At 37.1% G+C, this 24,610-nt stretch overlaps 2 long non-coding RNA genes across 10 annotated transcripts in view; one reads left to right on the top strand and one right to left on the bottom strand.

The window, feature by feature from the left end:
* The window catches only part of LOC139076785 (uncharacterized), a 143,009-nt gene extending 119,113 nt beyond the window's left edge, over positions 1 to 23,896 (bottom strand). For 3 of the 8 annotated variants that reach the window (XR_011528737.1, XR_011528738.1, XR_011528736.1), the window contains exons 1-3: positions 23,687 to 23,884; positions 8,107 to 8,186; positions 6,334 to 6,486 (exon numbers count right to left, since the gene is read on the bottom strand). This is a non-coding gene — a long non-coding RNA (uncharacterized lncRNA). Of the gene's footprint in view, positions 1 to 6,333; positions 6,487 to 8,106; positions 8,187 to 23,686 lie in introns of all 8 variants that reach the window. The other 5 variants (XR_011528735.1, XR_011528741.1, XR_011528740.1 and 2 more) reach the window with 3 other exon arrangements.
* A 36-nt stretch (positions 23,897 to 23,932) lies between these two features.
* The window catches only part of LOC139076786 (uncharacterized), a 30,300-nt gene continuing 29,622 nt past the window's right edge, over positions 23,933 to 24,610 (top strand). Inside the window, exon 1 of one of the 2 annotated variants that reach the window (XR_011528743.1) lies at positions 23,933 to 24,043. This is a non-coding gene — a long non-coding RNA (uncharacterized lncRNA). The remainder of the gene's footprint in view (positions 24,044 to 24,610) is intronic. The other variant, XR_011528742.1, reaches the window with a different exon arrangement.

Below are 24,610 nucleotides of genomic sequence, written 5' to 3'. Positions count from 1 at the left end.
TGGCAAGTCTGTTTCTGCAGGATTTAGGAGCCGACGATGGTAGAAGGCCTGCTGAGGTTAACAGCTAAGAAAAAAAGAAGTGTGCCCGTGGAATACAGGTACACATATTCATGATACAAGCTTAGTACCAGGGTCCAAGACACAGTGAAACTTGCTTAGAGATAGTCATAATACAGCATCAGGGAAGCAGGGAGGGATGGGATGGAATCTATGCAAAAGGTACTCAGATGTCGAGGCAAAACAGCATTCCTCTCTAGATTCTGGAAGGAAAGGTGCACAGAAAAGAGATCTAGGGAGGTATTATACCTGGCAAGAGCAAAGCCTGGTCCTTAGTACTGTACAAAGACAGAGTTCTGAATGATGACTCAGGAAGAATGCAAGTTCCAGGAACGATGGCACCTAGAGCAGGAATGGATCTGAGATTTCATGCGACTGGAGGCACTTCAGGGCTTGAGAGGAAAGCTAGATTCTGGGCTCAACCCTGGAGCTTAGAGGTAAGCAGGAGATGCCATGTCACGGGTGAGATAAGCACCACTGGTGATTCACAATGGGTGGGCTCACCCCTAGGGCTCCAGCACACACCCCTGCGCAGCCCTATGAACCCAAGAGAGTGAGTCAGGAGAGGCTAACACTCCTTGTCTGCCCCAAGCATCATGTACTGGAAGGTTTTGCAATGACCTCGTTAAAACATTCAAGGAAAGAGTGGATATGCTTAGATGTGGGATAGGAGGTAATCATGTGTGATTTTTCTTTCTTCATACTTTTCTTTATCTATGTTTTGGGTAAGGAGGATGAAACACTTTTATAATAATTTCTCAGTTATTCTAAAATAATGAACTTCCTGTCTCAAACCAGATTGTTCTAGGAATTAGGAATGGCTGATTCTTTAAGGAGGACAAATATTAGATTTTGTGCAGAGGCTTGAGGAAGACACAGCCTGAGGAAAGTGTGGGAAATGTGGAAAATGTGGTTTGCTCGATGGAAATGAACACACTCCTACATAAACTTAACAAGAATTTAGCATGTGTCATCAGAGTACTTTCTTCCTAACAGACAACAGTTTTGTCGTTTTGTAATAGGAAGTAACACATTCTCTTTCTGCCCCCACTCCACCACCAACTGCTCTCTGAGAAAAAAATAAATCCTCAACACTTTGGCCACATGTAACTGTATATTGGACTATGGAGTGCAGGGTTTGTTTGGAATGATGGATGTTTTGAAAATGCAGCACAATCAGACAAGACCAGCCATCAATCACTTTAAATCAATGATAGACCTTGGGTGTGTTTTGTGCCATTTTCATTCATTCTTGTGCCCAGAGAGTTGCACAGAGCAACCTCATGACCTCACATGAGCAAAGAAAATGGCTTTTAGAGTTGTTTCCAGCCTCTATTCATCACTCATTCCTGGGGGAGATGCCAGGAAATATTTTCATGGGTTTTTTTCCAACTTATCTTCTCACCTCAAAGTTTGGATGAAGGATAAGCACATAGACAAAAAGAAGGAAAGAGAATCCATCTGAATGGGCTAGGTATTCTGTCATGTGAATGAAATTTAGTCTTTAGCTTTTTTTTTTTTTTAATTTCTCTTAATCATCAAACAATCTTCTCAGAAGTCCCTCCTGTATTTCTGGAAGGATATTGTGAGTTAGTCATGATTTCTTCTTGGGTCATTCCAGAACATTTGGAGCAGGGCACACTGGTCATCAGTGCACACTGAACATTGCTGTTATGTTCATCTGACAAAACCATCAGGAGCCTTCTCTGCTGGGCACGGGTACTTGCCACTGTGACCCCCACAGCTGTACTTATTAATGCTGAGCCCCCACCTTCAGAAGCCATGAACCACCTCATGAGCGATAACAGCATCTCTCAAGGTTAAGAGTATCTACACTGGAGAGGCTGAGGAGATATGAAGTCTACTTCCCAGCCTCAGGAAGACTTTCAACACCCTAAAAACACATCTCTTCTCTAAATGCTCTTGTAACATAGACTCACCAACTCAAAGCACTAGCTCAGCTCTGGCGCTCTCATTAACCCTCTTCAATGATCCTGAAACATAGAAGTCTTTTACTTCTCCTCACCCTCCCCTGTCCTAGTCGCAGAGGTGAATGGGGAGGTAACCGCAACTTAGTGCTTCAGATACACAGAGGTTAAGTCCACCAATTTAGGGTGAAGCTACAGAAAGGATGGACAAAGCTAGCTTTTGTCTCATCTAGCTACACATATTTTAAATACAGAGGCTTGCCAAAATTAGTAATCCTTTGTTTCTTCCTGAAACCCACTAAGAGATTCTTTAGGTTTCCCATCTATCAGGAAAATATTTTAATATCGATCTTGTGATACTGTCTTATGAATGCATACTGCACACAAAATCATATCATGATGTTGATACAATTCTATGTAATGATGGAAACAATTTTGCACAGGGTTTTAGAGTGTAAAGGTTCTATTAGTATATACACACTACTCAATAAAAAGGGCAATGGAATGGAACAATACAGACGTAAGAAACCAGTAGGTTTACACCTCAGGTTACGAGGCAACCTGGGATCCAAACACCTCATGTTACAAGGCAACCTGGAATGAACAGAACTCGCTGGTCTCAGAACCAAATCCCCGGTTTGACTCCAGAGCACTTACCAGATAAAGAACTATTGGCCACGGATCAAGTCTCTCTTTGGAGCTTCAGATTCCCAGCGTTTTGATGGAATGATTTGTGCTTTGGGGACTTCTTGTGGATTAAAAGCTATTTTTCTTACAACTGTGTCAAATTCCCCTTTCCCCACTTATCTATGAGAAAAATCTTGTCTTCGATGACGGAGAATAACACTGTCTTCATGTTTTTCATAGCTATTGTTGTAGAGACCAAGACAAATATAAATATTCCCAGTTAAATGATATACATATATGTATATATTCACATATGTGTGTCTATTTATGTGTGTAGGTGTGTGTATGTGTGTGTATATAATAATAGGTCTAAATATGATATTACCTTTCTCAAAAGGGTTACTATGTATCTGTGGTATTGATAAGACAAGGACTGTCATCAATCTCCCTTTTATTGAATTGTAGACTGAACTAGGAAAATCTGTCCTTTCTGTCACTAAGCAAGTTGTAGTCAATCACAGATGTGAGGAACTCTGATTACTTCTATAGTGCGGTAACTATGTTTTAGAGTAATTGTGTTAGAGTAATTAAACAAGGAGGCCATTAGACTGAGGTGGCTCTAATGCCTTGTAGCCTATGTGAGCAAACAAAAACCTAAGTTAGAGACGATGCACTGGAATTCACAAAATGACAGTTAGGAACAAGCAATCACAGACAGCCAAATGGGTTTTCCCACCTAAAGCAACTGCTATGCTATAGCCAATCAAATGATTTCTTTACTTCGCTTCTTGCCTTCTCTATAAAAACTTTTCCCCTAGCTCATGTCAGTGGAGCACTTCTAACCAGCTTTGGAGCTGCCAAATTCAAATTGATAAGTGTTCAAATAACTCTTGAAAATTTTAATGTGCTTCAGTTTTTCTTTTATCACTTACTTAAAGAGAAAAAATATACAGCCTAAAACAGTTCAATCCTAAAGTGCACCTAAGAGGAAGTGTGCGCATCAGCAGAGGAAGGCCTGACATGTGACAGAGCAAACACACACCATATCCTCCTTAATCTCAGTACTCGGAATGGGAACAAACATTGAACTCCCCATGTGCACAAGCTTCTTTAATTGGAATCTAGTGGCAGACAAGAACATTGTTCTGGAAGCAAGAAAATCAAGCAAAGTTTCACTCCTCCTCCAGGGCAGATCAGCCAAGAATACCAAAGTAGAGCTATATTTTTATTTTTCCTGTTACAGCACAAATCTGTTGTTTGGCTACCAAATTACAGGTTGGGTCTGGTTCTCACATTCTTCTGCTTTTCATGTGCTGAACAGGAAGAGTAATAACAGGCTGCTTCTTTTACTTGTGGGATTTAGGTATTCTTCATCATAGAATGGGTCATTTTTCTAAGAAAACCTGCCAGTTTAAAGGCTGGAGGTGTATGCCATTCATGTGGGGGTGGAAAACCCATAAAAATGAGAGGTTTTTGGCTAGAGAGTGGGTTCTAGTTACTTGTTCCCATGTTTAAATGACATGTTTATGAGTCATACCCTTATTATCTAATCCTAACAGCATCGTCCAAAGATCACTATCATTTAAATGACTACTTCAGAGAAGGGTCTCTGGGAAATTTTACCGAGGACAAAATTATACACAACCATTCAGTTATGGAGCAGCACTCTGCACACACTTTGTATTCATTTTTTAAAATGCTCTATTGATAATCTATAAAAGATAATTAAACAAAGTATAACAAATATTGTCCAAATGCCTAATGTCTGATATCCTAGACAGGAGACTAGTTAAGTATAATATAACATATATTGAAGGAAACTACTGCACACAGATATTACCAATTAGTATTTGAGTCAATCGACATTCTTGCAAATATTGTTCCCTTCATTGTCTAGTTTATGGCTCTGTTCAGGCATCAGTGGGAAATAAAAAACAACTTATTGGGGTAAGATTTTGGAGAAATTCGAAATTCAGGGAATTGTCTGACAACCGAGAGGACTGTAGGAACATTTTAGTGAGAGACGCCTTATCGCTCTGACCTAACTCGAAGCAATATTAGGGAACCACACAAGCCAACATGGGAAAGAACCTTGGAATTTTGACTCATCAGAGAATTTCTAAAGAACTCTTTTGGCACACAGGACCTATTTGAGGACATCTGTGTTTCTTCAAACGAAATTAATTCTTTCTTTTTTTCTTAAAAAAAAGAGAAAGCAAAAAATAGGCGTTTCCTTGTCCTCAAGTCATTTATCTTGTCCAGAGATTAAAAAATAAAACATTGTCATTTGTATCACTCTTCATATTTGTGGAAGAAGATGGTATTATTCTATTTTATTAGAAGAGGAAATGGAAGAACACAGGGTCCCAGTGATGTCTGCTAAAGGAAGGAGAGAAGTTCAGCAGAGCCGAGTATTCTTCTCAGGACTCATAGCTGCATCAAGAGGAGACGGACAGCACTGGAGAGCACTCTAATTTTCATATCTTAAGAGAATGCATATTCTATAATCCCCATTTACAGCTCTTTTCTATATGGGCGTGTTTTCCCCTGTGGCCTATAGCTTCTTTGGGACCTATCACTTTCATTGCCAAAATATTCTTGGGTTATTGATTAAAAGGAGGAAGTCCAAGTTCATCCTGACCAAGAGAAAAAGAACTCAAATTGCCTGCCTTACTAGGTGCGTAAATAACTCCACCTTGGACATTGTATGCTTTATATGAAATTGCAATTTCTTTATACAAAAGAACCAATAATGATAAAAAACGGGTGATGGGTTAACAAAATCTTTATTAATAAAATATTATTTGAAGGAAAATTTTGAATTATAATCTAAATGCATTGATTTGAATGGACATAACTAAAACCTGAAAAAATCAGAGTTTAAGGTGGGATGGAGTTATTGCCAATATCCTCAATAATTATTAGACATTTAATACTTAAGAAGAATGTTCTAACTATGCGTATTTCACCAGTTATAAAGTAAAGTTCCACTCAGCTCTTTAGCAGCAAAACAAGGAAATTTTAAAAATCAACAAAAACCCTTTTGATGTAAGAAGTGTCTAGTGCTTCGTTTGGCTATGGTTTGGGATTATTCTCATAAATAATTTAAACCCCAAGATTTCAATCCTTTTCTTTGACTATTTGTTGATTTAATAAAGCCATTTTTCTTTATCTCTGTTTTAAGTGTCTTACATACATGATCCTGTTTAGAGTGAAAGCCTTTATTTCTTGACTTACGGAGAGAGCAGAGCAAGGTGATATTTTACTCACAACCTTTCAAATCTTCCTCCCTGTTCTTACATTTTCTGCATCTATATTTTCACAAATAACTAGAAGCGATTGTTTCAAGCTCACTATAAAGCAAGCAGGTCATGTTAAACACTAGGTGGGGTTTAGTGACCTCTTATAGGAAGACGCCATTCCCTGATTCTCTGGGCTTTGCAATGAGGTGATTAGATGACCTTATTGACCCAGAGTTCCTCTACTTAATCAACAAGAGAGGATTTGGGAAGCTGAGGCTTCCCTTAAGCAGCTGACGTCAAAGCTGCAGCAGAAGCAGCACACAGCAGCAAGAACTGCAGGTGTGTACTCTAAATCAATGTGTCTTTACTTTCTCAGGACAACCTCCTGAGCGTACTCTGGCTCACTGCACATCTGGTTTATATTAATTTGTTGCTGAAAAGAACATATGAAGATGCTGCATGTATAATTACATATTTACCAAGATGTCACAGAGTTTGATAGAAGGCTTTCCCTGTGGCCATTTCTGTGCTGGGGGAGAATGTGAAGAATGGAGTCAGGTGGAGAGCCCTGGGTGCCTTCTCAACACTTGACCATAATTTTCTCGATGAGGGTAGTGAACTGAAGTTCTCAACTGTGATAAATGGAGAAACATTAAAGACAATTGATAAAACTCCCTCTTTGTGCCTGGACCATTGCACTAGCCTCATAAATGATCCCTCAACCTCCAGCTTGCCCTGCTCCACTCGTCACTACTCAATAGAATGCTCTTCTCAGGTCAGAAGTGAGATTTGAACGTTCCCCTGCTTAGCACCTCCCCTCCTATCTCCTGGAGAGTAAAATTCAAAATCATTCTGAGGGTCTAGAAGGCCCTCTAAGATTCATCCCCTCTTTTCACTCTGCCCTCATTTCCTTGTGTGCTTCCCTTGGCTTGCTCCTCTTCTACTGCAGTGGCTTTGTTCTCCTATGAAGACACCAGGAGCACTCCTACCCCCGGGCTTTTGCACCTGCAGTTGTCTTTATCTATAGTGCTTTCCCCCACATATCCCTATGGCTCACTTCCTTCAAATTTTTGTTCATGTATCATCTTCTCAGTAAAGCCTCCCTATTTAAAATTGCAATTCTTACACCTACCTGCACTTCTATTCTCCATTTCACTTTTTCCTCATGCCGTTTACTGCCTTCTAATACTCCACTTAATTTTCTTATTTGTTCTATTTATAATCTATCTTCTCCCACTAGAATAGAAGCCCCTTGTGGACAGGAGGCTTTGTCTTATGTTCACTATTGTGAACAACGCCTGCCATGTAGTAGGTGCTCAGAAAATTTGCACCCTGCAAGGAGTCCAGGAGAATTTAGGGATATGACATGTTTAATGTAGCTGACTGCTTTTTAGAGTGGAAAAAACCCTAACCATCCGTTTAATTTGTGAACCAATTAGCTCTACAGAAAGAAAAATCTCTGTTCTACAGCCAAAGACAACACCCTATTACCCCTTCACCTAAACATTGTATACAGTAAGTCCCAACAATAAGAAAACATGGACAACACAGTGCAATTCGGGATAGGATCTGGAGAGGGAAAATCCTTATAGCATATACCTACCAATAGGGGGTATCGGTAAAAACACGTTTGTATGTAACGTGTTTATTTGGTTGCTATAGTACATTTGTCCAGAAAGTTATGATAGTTACAAGAAAATGGAGATATAAGGTATATTTTAAAGCCAAATAGAACCACAAATGTTTGTTAATGTTTTGTTAAATATGTTTGCAGCATCCTCTTGCCAAAAACAAGACATTTTATTTTGCTAATGTTATTAGTAAATATGTATTTTTCTGGTTTTAAAAATATGTACTTTATTGTAAAAAAATCAGAAGACAAGCAGTTTTATACAATTAGGTAGGTTTGGGAATTTTCTTTAAAAAACGTGTAACCATGGTACTCTTGTCATTAGCAATCAAGTAATCTTGATTTTTCTAAAAAAGCAATTAGCCTTTAAGAAAAACAAAAGCTAATTAAAAATGACAACTTAGTCATCTAAGCAAACAACAGCTCAGAATCAGTCTGTACTACCTACTAGAAACTGATAATGCAGTAAAACTATGGTTTAAAATGACCTCTTTTCAATTATATATTTTTAAAAGCCCTCACAACTACAGAGAATTCACATGTCCTTTCTGCCCATACTTAGTTGATTTATTCTCTGAAGTTGGTTAAATTTTTATGTATGAAAAGCTACATCCATACAAACCTTTATTTAGAAACTCATTAGTGCTTAAGTTAATGAATCTTCAGTTATCCATGCTTTGAAACCTTGGAGATTCAAAAAACCTGAAAAATAAAACAAAGGCATTTGTAGAAAAAGTGTGGGATCAGGCCAGTAGTGAGCGTTATGTCCTATGAAGCATTAATTTAGCAACTAGACAGATGTAAAATCTATAGTGAACCAAGGTAATGGACAAGAAAAGAAGAGTAAAAGAACCTCATTCCAATGGGTTCGCTCATGTAAAATTAAAGAAATTCTGTAAAACATTCAAATACTCTTTAGAAGGTAAAAATGAAAGAGCAGCTTGTAATTGAGCATACATTTTTCCTAATTCTTTCCTATTTATTGATTCCTATACTCTCATAGTTTTCTGCTCCTCATATTTTCTGTTCTTTACTCCTGTGTATTTTGCAACAAACTCTGTGTGTTTTGTCTTCCGTTCTCTTCTTCACTTGCTTTATTGTTCATGTTCCTTCAATTTTTACTAAGAGAAGTTGCAGATTCAATTGGACTAACAGAGGCAGGGTACAATCTCAAAATCTGCCAGATTTCACGTAAATAAGCCTGCTCGAACACAGGCTCCCAGGAAAAGTAGAGGGCGAGGGGTGGAAGCAGAGTGGACTCCATTTCTTCTTCGAGCCAGGCCCATGAGCTCTTGGTCCTGTCGTGTCTGTGTTAACTGGCAGGGCTGGCTACTGGGGAGTTAAGGTCCGGAACAGAACTACTGATATGTCAGGAAGTTCTGGATGACTGTATTTTGCTGAATGATGAAGTAGCAACTGCTGGAAATAATAATAGGCCTTAAAATAGCAAAAATTCCTGAATGACTGTATCAGGGAGTGACCAATTTCTATCATGTGTTGATGTCAATTTAGAGCATAGATGATCCCTAGAGAAAAAAGATATGAGATTCCAGACCTGCTTTCTTTTTTTGCAAGTGATTTCAACTACATGCAAAGCCCCTTCCAGGCTCAGCTATAGAGGATACTGGAAATGTCAAGAGGCCAAATAAGAGGAAATGCATTCTATATAGTCGTGCTGCTCTCATGTTTAATGTGGGAATAGAAAAATCCTCAATAGCGCGGCATTCTTGGATGGATTTGAAACCACAAAATGCCACAACTATAGAGTTAAGGAGCACTTTCTACAGTCTAAAGCCTGGGAAGAAGTTATAGAGATCTCCTGAAAGGAAAGTGCATGAAATGTTAGTAACATTTAAGGTAGAATTGAAATGTATTTTAGGAGAAATCCAACACCATGAACACCTGAATATTGTCCTGCCACCAGCCATTCTCTCTCATGTCCTATCTCCATCTTGACTCCACATGAGGTCATTGGAGGAGACATATGCATGCAGTGGTTATGGCAAAGCAAATAAATGATCTTCATTCCTCTGATGCAGTAGGAAAAGCCATTTTTGAAAACCTATGCTGGAGCAGAAGACGACTCCTCTTCCCTGAGCTATAGACAGACTTATGTAACCTACAGCCTAAGTGTACTGACAGCTGTCTTTACCCATTCCTTACAGACCTGAGATTACAAGTAGACAAGCATTAGCTAGAACAGGCTTATATGAGTTTTGATCATCAGTATATTCTTGAAAATATGGACTTATTTGAAAACATTTAAAAATCAGAAGATTTCATATTTTAAAAGCCAGATTGCTGTTTTTTCTGGAGGAAAAAAAAAAAAAGATTTGCACCACTGGAAATATATTTCCTGGTTACATTTTTCCAGGGTTAAAGCTTGGCTGCTCTGTCCATCAGGCAAAATTTCCAGTCTCTACCACTCATGGTTGTGTCTCTTATCCCAGATATGCTTTGCTCATTTTTATCACCTGCCTGGCTTTGGATCTGAGACATTTGACCTATCTCTACCCATGAGTCTTAGCTTTCTATATCTGAAAACATCAGTGGCAAGGAAGAATGTGTTCAGAGAAAAGTACTTCAAGAGAGAGGGGGAAACTAAGGGTTTCTTACTCAATAAGGACAATGTGATTGTTTCACCCAGGTCTTATCAAGACTTGTCCCAATCTAAAAATGTGTAAAAAAGAAGAGATGACAAAAATTTCCAAAATGACCCAACACAGAGTTTGAGAGAGAGAGAGAATGAGTAAGAAGTTGTGAAAGAATGAGGGAGAGAGAGACAGAGAAAGACAGAGAGAGACAGAGAGACTAGTACCTTAGCATATTAATATCATAAATGCCATGAACTGTCAACATTAACACTTCTCCTTGGGAATCAAGTGCAGAAGAGGACAAGAAAATTAGAAAGAGGTCTGAAGTTTCACACAGAGGCCTCAATCTATACTCCTAAATTCGCTGAAATATTTCTGAGATGCTAATGAAGCATAAGATTTGGACACTTCACTAGCCAGTTTCCTTCCAAGATCTTGTATCTATTTTTATATTTGTAATTTTGCATTCTTTTGCTCAAGGAGGTTCCTTCAAATTGAATATGTTTCAGGCCTCAAAACCTACATCCATCTCTGCCCATAACCCACATTTTGAATGCCTTGACCAAATTTACCAGTCAAGGGAATAAAATGAAAAATACTCACATATATTTTATAAGGCTCCAAGTTTGTGTGTGTGTCTGTCTGTGTGTGTGTGTATCTATATTAAGCGAAACCATTCAAGAAAGGAAGAAAATCCAGTAATTACTAAAACTGTGTTTTATAGAAGGAGAATGTCTCAGAAATTACTTATTTTGTGGAGCACCTTCTGAGTCGTTATACCAGAGAACAACCTATTTTCAAAGATTTACAAATAAATTAAAACTCCATTAAAACCTGTTTTTTATTAACAAAATCAGAAGCACTGATATATTTTTTTTTTCCTGTAATTTAATATTCTATGTCATCTAAGACTTGAGAAGTATAATCGGACTTGAGGTCTCCCCTGATCCCTGGAATATGGAAATATTTAGAGTTTTACCGTAACTAGATTTCAGAGGCTTATCCCAAAAATAATTATTAGAAAAGAAATCTAATAAGTTTCAGCAAAGTCACAGGTATAATAAGTGTTGCGTCTGTTCTATAATGTCTGCTATAATCACTTATTCTTTTCATCTTTATAGTATTATACAAAAAGTGTAGGTAATAAGATATTGAAAGGTTTCACTTTATATAAGAATATCTAAAAATATGATCTTTCCATCCATTAAAATTAGAGCCTTGCATTTGACATAGAATGAATGTGTGAGCTATTAGTGTTCAAATTATGTTCAATTGCACCCAAAAAATTGTGTCCTAGAATTTTGACCATCTCCTGCTTCTCAGAGGCTCAGTGTTTTTCATTGAGAAGTCAATTGTTCTGGATTGAAATAGAGGAATTCACTTTATTTCAACATGGAAATTTAAAATTAGGCCTAGAGCAACAGGCTGGCATAAAGGGATTCCATCTGTCATTAGGAAATTAAAATATAATTAAATAATAATATACTGGAATTTGACAATATGCTTCCCTTACACCCCTGCTATGGATTTGTCAGATGGCTGACATGGATTAAAAGCAAGGACATTCTGAAACCATCAGTAATGAAGACCCTTGAACTGGGTCCAAAAGAAGCAACCTTAAATCAAATGCCCCAGCATTACAGGCAAAGACCTAATAAGATTCCTTTTGTAAAATACATTAGTAGTTTCTTTTTCTTTTCTCTACTTTTTAAAGTCATATTTTGGAAAATTTGTCAATAAAGACATTGAAGCCAGATTTATATGCCAGTAGGTGAAATAAATAAGAAACGAAAAATGTGTTTTACTAAAGATGATTTGACTATTTCTTGCCAGATAAACCAGACAATATATTTTCAGTAGTAAAACAAGACCTTAACTTCAATCTACTTAGATTTCTACTAAGTTTAAAGACCAGAATGTTTAAGTCTATGACTCTGCACCAAAAGCAAAGTTGTATTTTGCAGCAATTAAACAAACAAAAAATTTTAGCACATACAAAATAGTTAATTTCTACATAGGATCTCTGGTTTAGCACACAGTCTTTGCTTTTATAGACACACACACACATACACCCCCAAGCTCTTCTTATGACCACTGTCCCCTCAAAGCTTTTTAGTTAGAATTATATGTGTAGCAAGAAAATGGCAAGAGGCATTGAGATCAATGAAATGCATTTGTAAGTGTTTGTGTGTGTATTTTCTTCATCTTAATGTTTAGATTAAGTATATTTAGATTAGTACCTTATTATAATATTGGTGCTTTTTGTTATTCTGTTTTGTTTTGTTTTTGTGAGAAAAAGTCCTTTTTTGATACTAAAATATTTCCTACTTAGAAAGCTATGTCTTCAATTGTCAACATTGGAATTAATTTAACAGTACGCATATCCTCAGAAATTTTAAAAAGGAATTTTAAAAATTCTAATGTTGTTTTAAAGAAAGGGCAGAAACTCAGTCTTCGGATAAATCAGGACTTTGTCTTTGTCCAATTGTCTTAGATAAGCTATTTTTTTATGTCTTCTTTTTTATTTTGTGAGGTAATGAAATATTTAAATAACTGATACTTGGCAGAAACACTTATTCCCACAGTATTTCTTGCCAAACTGAAATAAAAAAGATCCAAATATCAAACAAGGGATGCTGTATTTGTAAGATTAAAAGCCTGATTTTCTACATGAACTCTCATTTAAAATAAAATAAGATAAAACACAATAAAATAAAATAAAACAAAATAAGATAATTGGAGGAGTGAAAATCCAGAAGGCTCTTTCTGAAGTAATATAACTATCCTGAATTGATGACAGAAATTGAAAATAAGAAAAGATATGGCAAGAAACAATCTCACTCTGACAGTGGCTGGATCAGATAACCAAATCATTTTTCCAGTTTCAATATTAGTTCAATTTTTAAAAGGAGCACAAAAGTTAGGACAACATGACCCATAACTTGTTATTATCTAAATAAAAATTAAATGTCTTTAAAAAGTTTTCCGCTGGGGGAAAAAAAAACCAAACTAGGTCAGAAATAACATGTGTTCACTGGGCCTCGTTTTGTAAAAGAAAATGCTGTATCAGGAAAAGAAGTAATTCCATCTACGCAGGTTTCATTTTTGTAAACATCAAATTGGCAAATATACATTTACTTTCTTCCCCAAGTTTGCCTTACAAAATTTAAGGCAGAACTCACTTTAGTGAAGCTCCTCCATTTAACGATTGCATCCAAAATTTGTTAAAGCAAGAAAACAAAAACATTTGTGAGCCGTGGGGACTGGTGGTAACGCAGGTACAGTGAAACCAGGAAGATGTGCTGATTCCAGATGGAGTGGATATATTCCCATGGCACCTATTGCTTGCCAAATGTTTTGTAAAGCAAACACATGACCTAAAAGATTTTGCAAGTGTGGGGTCTTCAAAAAAGAAAAAGAAAAAAAATAGTCCACACTTGCAAAAAAAAAAAAAATTCTGTTCTTATTTAAAAGTCATTTCTTAATTCCTAACCATAAGTTGTTTTTAAAAACACACACACTTTTAATATTTTTCAGCTGTCATGCCCACTTTAGTGCGTCTACATGTGTGGGTACTCCATAAAATCTCCGTGGTGGTGGCAGATGTCCCCTTTGAAATATTTCATCTGCTGCTGGGGGTGGGGGGAGTGTCACTTTGGTGCCATGAACACCAGTCCTTCTGAAGGCTCTGATTTGGGACAGCCCCACTAGAGCAAATGCAGAGTAGCTTGATGTCACTCAAATGGGTGGTATGAAAAGCAGGGAAACATATGACTAAGTCAAGATGAAAAAGGGAATTTTAAATAATAACACATTTATGAGGCCCTTTACAACAGCAAAAGAACTGCTGTTAAAAAATCAATAATTGGTATAATTAAGGCTTGGCTATGGGAGAGGAACAATTTCTATCTATTGTTTGAAGCGACCAAATCCTATGCTCATAGAAGTTCTAGCCACTCCAAAGAAGACTCATGGAGTTGCTGGAGCCCCAGATGTGCTCTTTCTTCCTTGCATTCCTCCAGCAGTTTCACACTGCACCACACATTTTCACACTTAATTGTATGCTATCTTCCTTTGTCCTCTAATTGTTTAGAGGTTTGGTGGTTTAGGAGTTTTTACTTGTTTTGAATTAATTTGTATTCTTCCTTCTTTGAAATGATTATCATGCTCAATAGAAGATACTCAATAAATATTTAATTGACTCATTAATTCATTCAGTAAGTTTTAGTGAGTACCTATTATGGGCCAGAATACAAAAATGTCACAGTCCCTTGCCCTTAGGTAGCATAGGTATTTCCAGTGGAGAAAGAGATATTAAGCCAATAATCACAAAAATCTGAGTACAATTACAGCCAGCGCTGAGTGCTGTGAAGGAAGATGAGGTGCTGTCAAAGAGTCTATCAGGGGATCTGATGTTGATGGGGGAACGGGGTGAGGCAAAGTTTTCTGAGGAGCTGACACTTTATTTTAAGCCCAAAGGGTAAGTAGGAATTATCAAAGGAAGATGGGATAAGACAATCTTGGAAAGAGGAAAGTTCAGGCTAGGTTGAAGAATTGGAATAAGACCGGTGTAATGGGAGATTAATAAATATAGAAGGAGATGGAAGAAGATTCTGGAAAGGTTAGCAGGAGCCTGATCATGTAGATCCTTTTGGTCTTTGGTGAGGATTTTGACCTTTTATGCTGCATAAACTGTGAGGTCATTTAGAATTTTGAGCTAGAGAGTGGCATGATAAGATTTACTTTTTAGGAAGATGATTCTGCCTGTGCAGTGAATAATGGATTAGAAAGAACAAGTGTAGAGGTAGGGAGACCAGGGAGAAAATGTTTCATTAATATAAGGGAAACATGAGAAAGGCTTGAATGAGGGCAATTGACAACAGTGGACGTGGATAGAGGTGGACAGACTTGAGGTATATTTGGAAAGTCAAATTTTTAGGACTTGTTGATGAATTTGATATGGAGTTTGAGAGAGAAAAGAGTCAAAAATAATATTCAGGCCTCTGGCTTGAACAACTAGGTGGGGGTGGTACCATTTACCAAGATTGGAAAATAAAAGGGAGCGTGGGACTAGACTAAGGAGGAGTGGAAATCAGCAGTTAGCTTCAGACATTGTTTCAACTGCCCCTGAGGTATCAAAGCGGGGATAGAGAATAAGCAGCTGGATAGAAGATCTGGGGCTCAGAAGAGATCTTTTGGGAAAAAGTTTGGAAGTCATCAGCCTACGGAGAGTATTTGGAAAATGAGACTGGAAGAGTTCACTTAGGGAGAGAGAAGGCAGGGAGAAGAGAAGAGAGTCCAGGACAGAACCTGGAAGAATGCCAAATGGGACAAGAAAGAAACACAGAAAAACAGACCAAGAAAGAGGAAATAGGAGGACAGCAGTGAGTGGAGTGTGAAGAAACTGAGGGAAGAGTCCAGAAGGCCCCACCCGTGGACTGTCCCTTCTAAGCAGCTGTTCAATCACCAATCAATGCCTCCCATTCAAAGTGTGTGCCTTGGGTCATTCCAGTTGAGTTTGTGCTTAAAACACAGTTTGTTTTCTCTGTCACTAATGTCTGCATTTATACGCCATTTTTCTTTCAATTGGCATCGCATGAGCTGCTCTGAAAAATACTTACATATCTCTTTTAGAAACTGTATGACTTACAAAAAGAATTCTTTGTATGTTGAGTAATCTCTATTTTTAGTTCAAGCCCTCTTAAACGTAGACTCCAAATTTGGTGAAAATATATCCAGCAATTTTCGTATGATGTAGTTAACAAATAGGCAAAATTTAATTTATTATTCCATTAACAAATATTCTTTGCAGACAGATGTTCAATGAGTTATAATTTATCTAATGAGCCCTTATTCTACCTTCTTATGTCAAAAAATGATATTTTAAAAAATTGCCAAATATACGTGATACATGAAAATTAAAAACAATAATATTTTATTGGTAAAATTACTGATAAATTTATATTTTCTTTTAAAATTTCCTTTAAAGATCTGTGTTAAATACACTGCTGGTGAGCACATAAATTGGTGCAATCACTTTGAAAAACAATTTGACATTATCTTTTGTAACTCTTTATTTAATAATAATTTAATGCTGAAATTGCACACAGTGTAAGCTCTCTGAATTTTCACAAACTTAATACATCTCTATAATCAGCACTCACATCAAGAAACAGAAATATCAGTACCCCAGAAAGTCCACTGATATTATATTTTTTAAGTTGAACATTCACTAACCCTACAGCAATTCTACTCACACACACACACGTGCTATATATATACATACATGTACTACAGCAATTCTATTTGTAATATGTGTATACATATATATACACATATCTCCAATATAAATTATTACACACAGCTTCTAGAATTTTACTAGAATGTTCAGAATAAAACTGGGTGTAATGGCTTAAAATTGCAAACAATCCATATAATAATTACCTGTAAATAATAAATTGTAGTATATTCACACAGTAGAATATAATACAGCAAAGAAAATTAAAGTGAATGAGCTATTTGTAAGCATAACAATATGGATAAATCTTAGAAACATAATGTTGACTGGAAAAAGCAAATTCCAGAAGAGAAGACTTGTATGACATCTTTCTTATAAAGTTTTAAAACAAACAATGTAATATTTTGGCATATGTATGACAAAAACAAACAAGCAAATAAATACCATACAACAATAAACACAATGTTAAGGATAGCATTTTCCTCTGAGGGGAGGCAGAGGGATGGGCCAGGAAGAAACAGAGGGCTGAGTTATAATGTAATATATCATTAAGACCAGGAGAATTTTGAGAGCGAAAGGGGACACTATTAGTAATTAAACCAGGAGAATCATAGTAAACAAAGATTGTCTCAGGCAAACTGGGACAGGGGTTCACTCTAGTTATTGATAACCCTCCAGTTCTTAGGTTGAGTGGTGAGTTCATGGGTATTCCTTCTATTTTAATTAATGAATTAATTAATAGAAATTAAAGACAGCCATTTATGACAAATGATTTTAATGTGTCGTGAACCAAGGATTTATGATTGATTCAATTCAGGAACCATTGAGGTCCAAATATAAATAATTCCTTGTCAAATTAAAAACGTTAATTATTTCATTGTACAGGCCTTAAAATTAATCCTTGGGGGCAGGATTGAGAAGGATGGAAGAAAACAACCATTTCCTAAACCATAGGTCTAATTAGGAAAGGAGATGAAAGGGAGAAGATTTAGCCATTATGCAGTCTCACTTCTTCTCCCTCTTCCCCAAGATCCTGAGAGTCAAAGGTTACAATGTAACAAGTTCAGTGAATCAAATGGTGATTTGATTCTATACCTGACTCATGTTGGCCTGATTACTTGGGAAACTCTCGGCATTCAGGTGGGTTCAAGTTTGACCCATTTATCAAGCCAAAGTAACTGGATCCTCACAAAATAGTTGACATTGCTTTGCAAGTGTCCCTCAATAGCTATGGGAGTTTTGAAATTCAGTTGAATCTTCAGGTTTGCAAGGGATGATATTCAAAATATTTAACCATTGATAATAGCACAAGACACAACCAATGCAAACAGGCCCTACCATGGCTCTGGAGCAGTGTGCTGCAGTCTACCTGTTGTACTGGCATAACCTTTCAGTGGCTGGATTATAAAGAGAGCAAGGTGATTTCCATGGAGAAGCCACTGTAGCTAGAGTGGAGGAGGGACCCCTAGGGCGTTGGGGCGTGGCTAGTAACTAACCAGTATGTGAGCCAGTCAATATTTCGAAAATTGGTACAACTAGTGGTGGGTAAAGGATTTGTTCTCACTAAAATTTATATAATTTGGAATATATTCATGAAGAAAGTGAATACAAATTGCCTTGCTTTCGCAAATAAAGAGAAAGAGGAAAATAAAACGATGATTACTGGGGTCTCTCCCAGGACTTTGGAAGCTTAAACATTAGTTTTATGAAAATCCACCTCTGGCTATGGCCACACTGGAGCATGTCAGCTTCGTGTTTGCTGTATATTCCACATTGAATATTACAGGCCCTCCATATTCTCAGAGTGAAGCAGACTACATCGAGACCTTGTTATTTTTGATGACAACACCAGAGCAGACAAATCAGTGTATTTGGCTATGTGATTCATTTGTAAATTACATTTGACTTGCAATGTTAGGATTTGAATCTTCAGGAAATACCAAGAAAGTATCTAAAATTTTTTCAGCAATATTATAGTAGAATATGAAGTGACTTTGGAATCACTTCCACCACCACAACACTTCCATAACCTCCAACAACTTCCATTACACCAATGTCTAAAACACAATGAGGCATATAATATGTGTTTGTTGTTTAAATAAGTGAAAGCAAATCTGAATTTAAATCCCGGCTTTCTCATTTAGTACTATACATATTTTTGCTCATGTTTGAAATAGAGAAAGTAATAAACAGAAGGCTGCTGTGAGGATTACTGAGAAAAGAGAAAAGATTTCAGATGGTAGATGCTCAGAAACTGTTACTGTCTTCTTTTTCCTCCAGAATACAATTAAAAAACATGATGTCTTGAGTTCATAACAAAAGATGGAGTTTCTATACCAAAAGAGAACTCAGAACCCAAATAACCAGATTTCCTAACCATGCAGAACGTTCTAATTAACCCAGTGTCAATGCATTGACTAAGTCAATATCGTTGTGAGTCAAGCCCAATCTTAATGTTATCAAAGATTTTGAATTCCATATAGATATTTAATTGCACACACAAGAGCGTATGTTCTATATATGGTGGTTTTAAAGAAGGAAAAGAGAGAAATCACAGCAATTAGTCCCAAGTAATGGAGGAAAAATTGAAAGAAAAGACTGCTAGGACAATATCCAAATTATAAACATGTTTGTCATAAATGCTTTTTGGAACAAGAGGGGTTATATTTAAATGAGAGACTAAAATTAAATTAAGGGAAGTCAAGATAAATAGGAGAGAACAAAAAGAAAAGAAAAACCCTAATAAACCTGTCTTGTGGTTACTAACAGCATAACTGTCATTAATGATTACTGAATTGTTATTAATATCATCACTGAGTGAGGTATAAGTTCTTATGCCCTACATGTAATGAATGCTTTAATATTTGTTAAATGTGTGAACACCTTAACAATATATGATAACTTTCTTTCTAGGAACTAGGTCATGGGTGTTAGAAGTTTAGTATTTCATAGTTTCAACATTGCTGTTTAATTTGAAGTACTATCTTAAGTTACCCTTGTTCACCCATCTGGTAAAGAAATTTCGTATGTAAAATCAAGGCTTTTCTTTTCAATCATATTTCATTTGCTTTCTGAACTCTATGTTTTATATCGCTAATTATGAACAAAGAGATCATGAGAAGTAAATCCATTTCCACTTCTAGCTACATTTCAAAATGTGGAATATTGAATCTCCATGGAATGCCCAACCTCAGAATGATTTTCCCCTGGGTCTCACAGGATGTATTTTACAGCAGTTAGGAGAGGAACCAGCATGTTTTATGGTCCTCAGGAGCTTTGGATGGGCAGAAGACCACCAAGAAGTGGGATAAGTTTTCAGTTCTGTGGGTGTTACTAGAAGGGATTTGCTAAACCAAATTTCCTCCTCAGGTCACTATTAACTCAAGGTGACATATATGTAATATCTGTATGTGTCAGTGATGTAATTGCAACAAACTATTTCTGTCAAGATGAATTTAAAGTACATTTTTATCCTAAATATTTCTAAGACTATCAGCGAAAATAATATTTTCCAATTTATGAGAGATCACTTTGGTACTTTTTATAGAAATTTTAAGGATAATGTGAGATTTAGTAGAGAAAGAATTTTGTTTTTATAGGTATAATTGTTTCACCTTTACAATATCATTTTGAATATGTGCCTCAGTGTTCTCAAAGAGTGAAATTTTTCATGCATATATTGTGCATATCAGGAGTCCTCAAAAAACAGCAGAGAAATAACTGTACCAATGAAAGTTGACCATCAGTGATGAGAAGAGTGAGAAAAAACAGATTAATAATAACAGTAGTAATAGCTAACCTCTAAAAAGTTTTCAGTTTGTGCAAGGCATGTGATGAGCAGCAATTCTATGCATTATCTAATTTAATCCTTATAAAAATCTTATAAAAATAGAGGAGTGTCAGAGTTGGAATTGCAATCTGGATAAGTGAAATGCTACAGAATGACAGTGGGAATTGGGAATGAGAGAATAAAGAATCTTTCAGCCTATTCTATTTTCCATAACAAACTGCTTCTCAAAAAATGACCCTGGGCCTGCACTTTATCCCCCAAGATAACTCTCAGAAGTGGAATTTGGCAAGTCAAATAGAAAACTTAAAAACTGCCATGTTTTTTGAAACAACAATTCAACCTCTATGAATTTTATCCTAAAGAAATATCCTGAAATCTATATAAAACAAAAATGCAAGGATGTTCATTAAAATGTTATGTAACATAATAAAGATTTGGAAATGGCACAAACAATATGGGATTTGTTAAATAAACTCTGGTAGAGCTATGTAACAATCTATTATGCACCACTATAAATTATATTATAGAAAAAATTTTCTAAGCATTGGAAAAATATGTTCACAGTGTATTGCTAACTTTAAAAAACATTCCAGTTTGAATAGAAACAAAAATATGTATGTATATTTTGAAAAGGTCCTAGAAAAATACACATCAAAATGGTAGTGTGCAACATTTCTCCCAGCTATGTCCAGCATCCAGCATCGAAAGTGTCAGTAGTGAAGGAAGGATGGCAGCAACACGATGTCGTCATGGACAGTACTCTGGTGTGATTCTGGATGTAGTTCTTAGTGGTGTAGCCTGGTTCCCTGGCCATCAATAAAGTCCTCAATGTCCTTTGATAACTCCATTTTCTGCTTGAAATATCCAAAACTTCTTTCTGCATCTTGGACTGAGGATCCTGACAGATACAAGGCTCCTTGGAGCCTTAAGTAAAGACCTGTGTGAAACACAAAGCTTTGCTCCAAGCCAGCCTCTGGGAGCATACAGGAAAGAGGCTCAGGTCTTCAACTTAAAATGACCAGAACAACTTATTCCCATGATTTATGGAATTATAAAACACATATTCTCCACCCCAAGATAATTTTTTGAGCAATGGCAAAGACACTGGAAAATTACCGAGATAAATTGGAAGAAAAAATTAAGGAAACTGCTAAGAGCTGGCTTCCTTAGATCCCACCCAATGCACACTTTGACTAATAAAGGTATGTCAGATATGTTCATTTGGCTATGTTCACTCTGGCTAATAAAGATAACAATTATCCCTACTGAAAGAGTTCTTCAAAGCAATTCAATTTCAAGGTCAGGGTCCAGATTCAAGAAATAAGACTCCACAGTATGTAAGTTTAGGAAGTAAACAAAATGCAGAACTACTGAGGGTTTCAGAGAGGATATCTTGCTCAGACAATTCTTAGGCCCTGAAACTGGCACCCATGTGAAGTGCTAAAGCTATTGCCACCCCATAATGTCCCAATAGTCCAAAGATGTGATGACTGAGAAGAATAGATAAATAGATAATTCAAGAGAGAGCAGAACTGAGAGGCAGTCATTTGAAAGAGTCAAATAACACTGATTTTATTTTTAGATAAGCTATCCCACACTATCCTTGCCTCTCTCAACCCACACATGTGATCTATGAGAAATTTCCTATGAGCAGTTGACTGATGAAGAAAAGCTCGTACCAAGAATGGGCACAAAGCACGAAGGTGTTTGTATCTCATGTGAAATGCTCAGCGAAAAGACACCCACTGTTGAGAAGGCTCTCAAATCAGATGGGCAAAGTAATTCATACAGTGGATATCAGGCAGCTGCCTTCCCCAGACACTCCAGTGCTCATTCAGTGGGTCCATGTACACAGGTACTATCATGCCAGAAATAGAAGCTTTGCAAGGGCAGAACAGCATAGATTTTACCTCCACAGCATAGTGTCCGATGTACAACCTCAGTGGCCAATGCTTAACAGCTGACATATCATCATACCCAAAGAAATCATCAACTTCTTGATAACAGGTTGAAAAGAGTGAACCTCTATAATTTTGAAGGGGCATCGATTGTCTTCACTAGAACACATACCTACTCTTTAAATGGATTTGCTATGCATCTGCCAGCACTATCATCCATGAACTTTCAGGACTATCTTGTTAATAATCATAGAATCTCACAACACATTAGGCAACATTTCACAGCAAAAAGTGCAGCAATGGGTTTATACCCATGAAATTCACTTGTATTGCAATGTACCCCATTGCCCAAAGGAAACTGACCTAATAGAATAGTGAATGGCTTACTGATGATCACTTGGGAAGTCAGTGGGAGACCTCAATCTGGTAGTTTTGGGTGCTTTAAACGAGGGACAGTATAAGGTGCTGCTTCTCCCATGGCCAGTATGTAAGTGTTTAGGAACAAAGAATTAGAATTAGGAGTTACTGTTTTCACTATTACACCGAATATCTATACTCGCATCATTTTTGCTTCCTGTCCTTATAACTTCACACTTTGCAGGTTTACAGGTCTTAGTTCCCAAAAAAGGAAGTACTTTCATTAATGACACAATAATTGTCCCATTGAATTTTAAGTTAAAACCACTACCTGGATAGTTTGGGTTTCTCCTGCCATTGAACCATCAGGCAAAGGAAGGGGATGTGGATATTGATCAGGAAATTACTTATCAACAGGAAATTTTTGCTGAAACATGATAGAATTCATTGGGACTCTCCTCCTTTAATAATTCCAAGCCCAGTAGTAAAATCCACAAAAACTACCCAATAAAGCCAGAACCAATAAGTGTTCAGACTCTTTAGGAAAGAAGTCTTGGCTCACCAACCAGACATAGAAGCCTGACCAACCGAGGTTCTGTATTAGGGCAAGAGGAAAAGGTGGATGAAAGAAGCACCCTCATGATTAGAGACAGAAATTAGGGCTCTAAAAGTGCTCCTTATTTTCATTATGTATATATTAATAAATTATTCATATTTTACTCTTTCCTCTTTCTCTACTGTGTATGTGAAGAGTGCTGGCAATGCTTAAGTGTGCTTTTAAAAAAAAAAATTGGCACCTGAGCTAACATCTGTTGCCAATCTTCTTTTTCTTTTTTTTCCTTCTTCTTCTCCCCAAAGCCCCCCAGTACATAGTTGTATTATCTAGTTGTAGGTCCTTCTGGCTGTGCCATGTGGGACACCACCTCAGCACGGCTTGATGAGTGGTGCCACGTCTGTGCTCTGGGTCCAAACCTGCGAAACCCTGGGCCACTGAAGCAGAGCGCACAAACTTAACCACTCGGCCATGGGGCTGGCTCCTGAAGTTTACATTTTAATTCATAAGTCTCCATACTTCATGGAATCACATATAGACCTGATGAAGAAGGCATTGTGTCACCTGGAGACCTTCAATATAAGAGTGAACAGTGAATGATGAGACTTCATGTGGGGAGGTGCGAGAATCTCTTCATTTGTGTTTGGGTTGTATTTCCTTAGATGGAACATGAAGTTGTTGTTGTATGACAATAAATTGTACATATTTTGGGAGAATACATGCTGCATAGCCAAAGAGGCAGACTGTGACACTTATTTGCACTATTACTCACAGATTCGTTCTTCCCCCTTACTCTGCTCTCCAGGAATTGGCTTTTTACAAACATTTCCAAGGCTACTTTCGTCAACTGCCGTCAAGCTAGGTGGGATAAATGGGAAGCTGTGATATGAGTTTGGGGCCAAAGAAAGGGATAAGTCGAGCTGGCCACACAACCGTCTCACTGCTTCAGGAAGTAGCCTGATCTCTCTGTGGTTCTAATTCTAATCAGGGTTCTAAACAGCCGCTCCCACTGTGATGTCACCTTCTGCTGTGTGGCCCTTGTTCCTTGGCTCTTTTAATATCTTTGCCTTCTCCCGTTGCCCTCCAGGTCTAGGAATGGAAGTGTTTTGCTGATGTAGCTAATGTTGGGGTTGGTACACTATCCTTATTTGGCTTTTCAGCGTTCCTAATCACTTTATAATACATTTTATGCTCCTAATGTTCAACTACCAGGCATTGACTCTGTTTTCCTCCTTTGATCTTGACTGATCAGGAGCTTATTTCAATAGTTTAGATGAAATATGATGGTGGCTTAATCTAGGGTACTAGGGTGCAAACAGTAGGGATGAAGAGAATTAGACAGTAGAGAAGACTTGCTGATATGTAACTTGTAGGTATTGAGGAAAGGGAGGAACCAAAGAGAACGCTTGGTTTTCTATCTTGAGCAACTGCATCAATAATAGTGTCATTTATTGAGATACACTAGATAGGGAAAGAAACAGTTTGGAGGAAAGAATTAAACATTCCACTTTAGATGGGTTCATTGTGAGACCCCTGTAGGATAGCAAAATAGATTTCTTTAATTGGCAGATGGTCAGTGGAATCTAGAGATTTGTGGAAAGACCTAGCCTCCTGATCTTCATACTTTAGTTCTAAGCCCTCTTTTCACCTGCAATTAACTTCTGAGTGGTTAGATTTCAGCTCTTTTTGTGGTTCT

This window comes from Equus przewalskii, chromosome 17, assembly GCF_037783145.1.
Source record: "Equus przewalskii isolate Varuska chromosome 17, EquPr2, whole genome shotgun sequence".
NCBI classification, from domain to species: domain Eukaryota; kingdom Metazoa; phylum Chordata; class Mammalia; order Perissodactyla; family Equidae; genus Equus; species Equus przewalskii.
The sequence above is the reverse complement of the archived record's forward strand: the minus strand, read 5'-3'. Positions and strand labels throughout refer to the sequence as shown.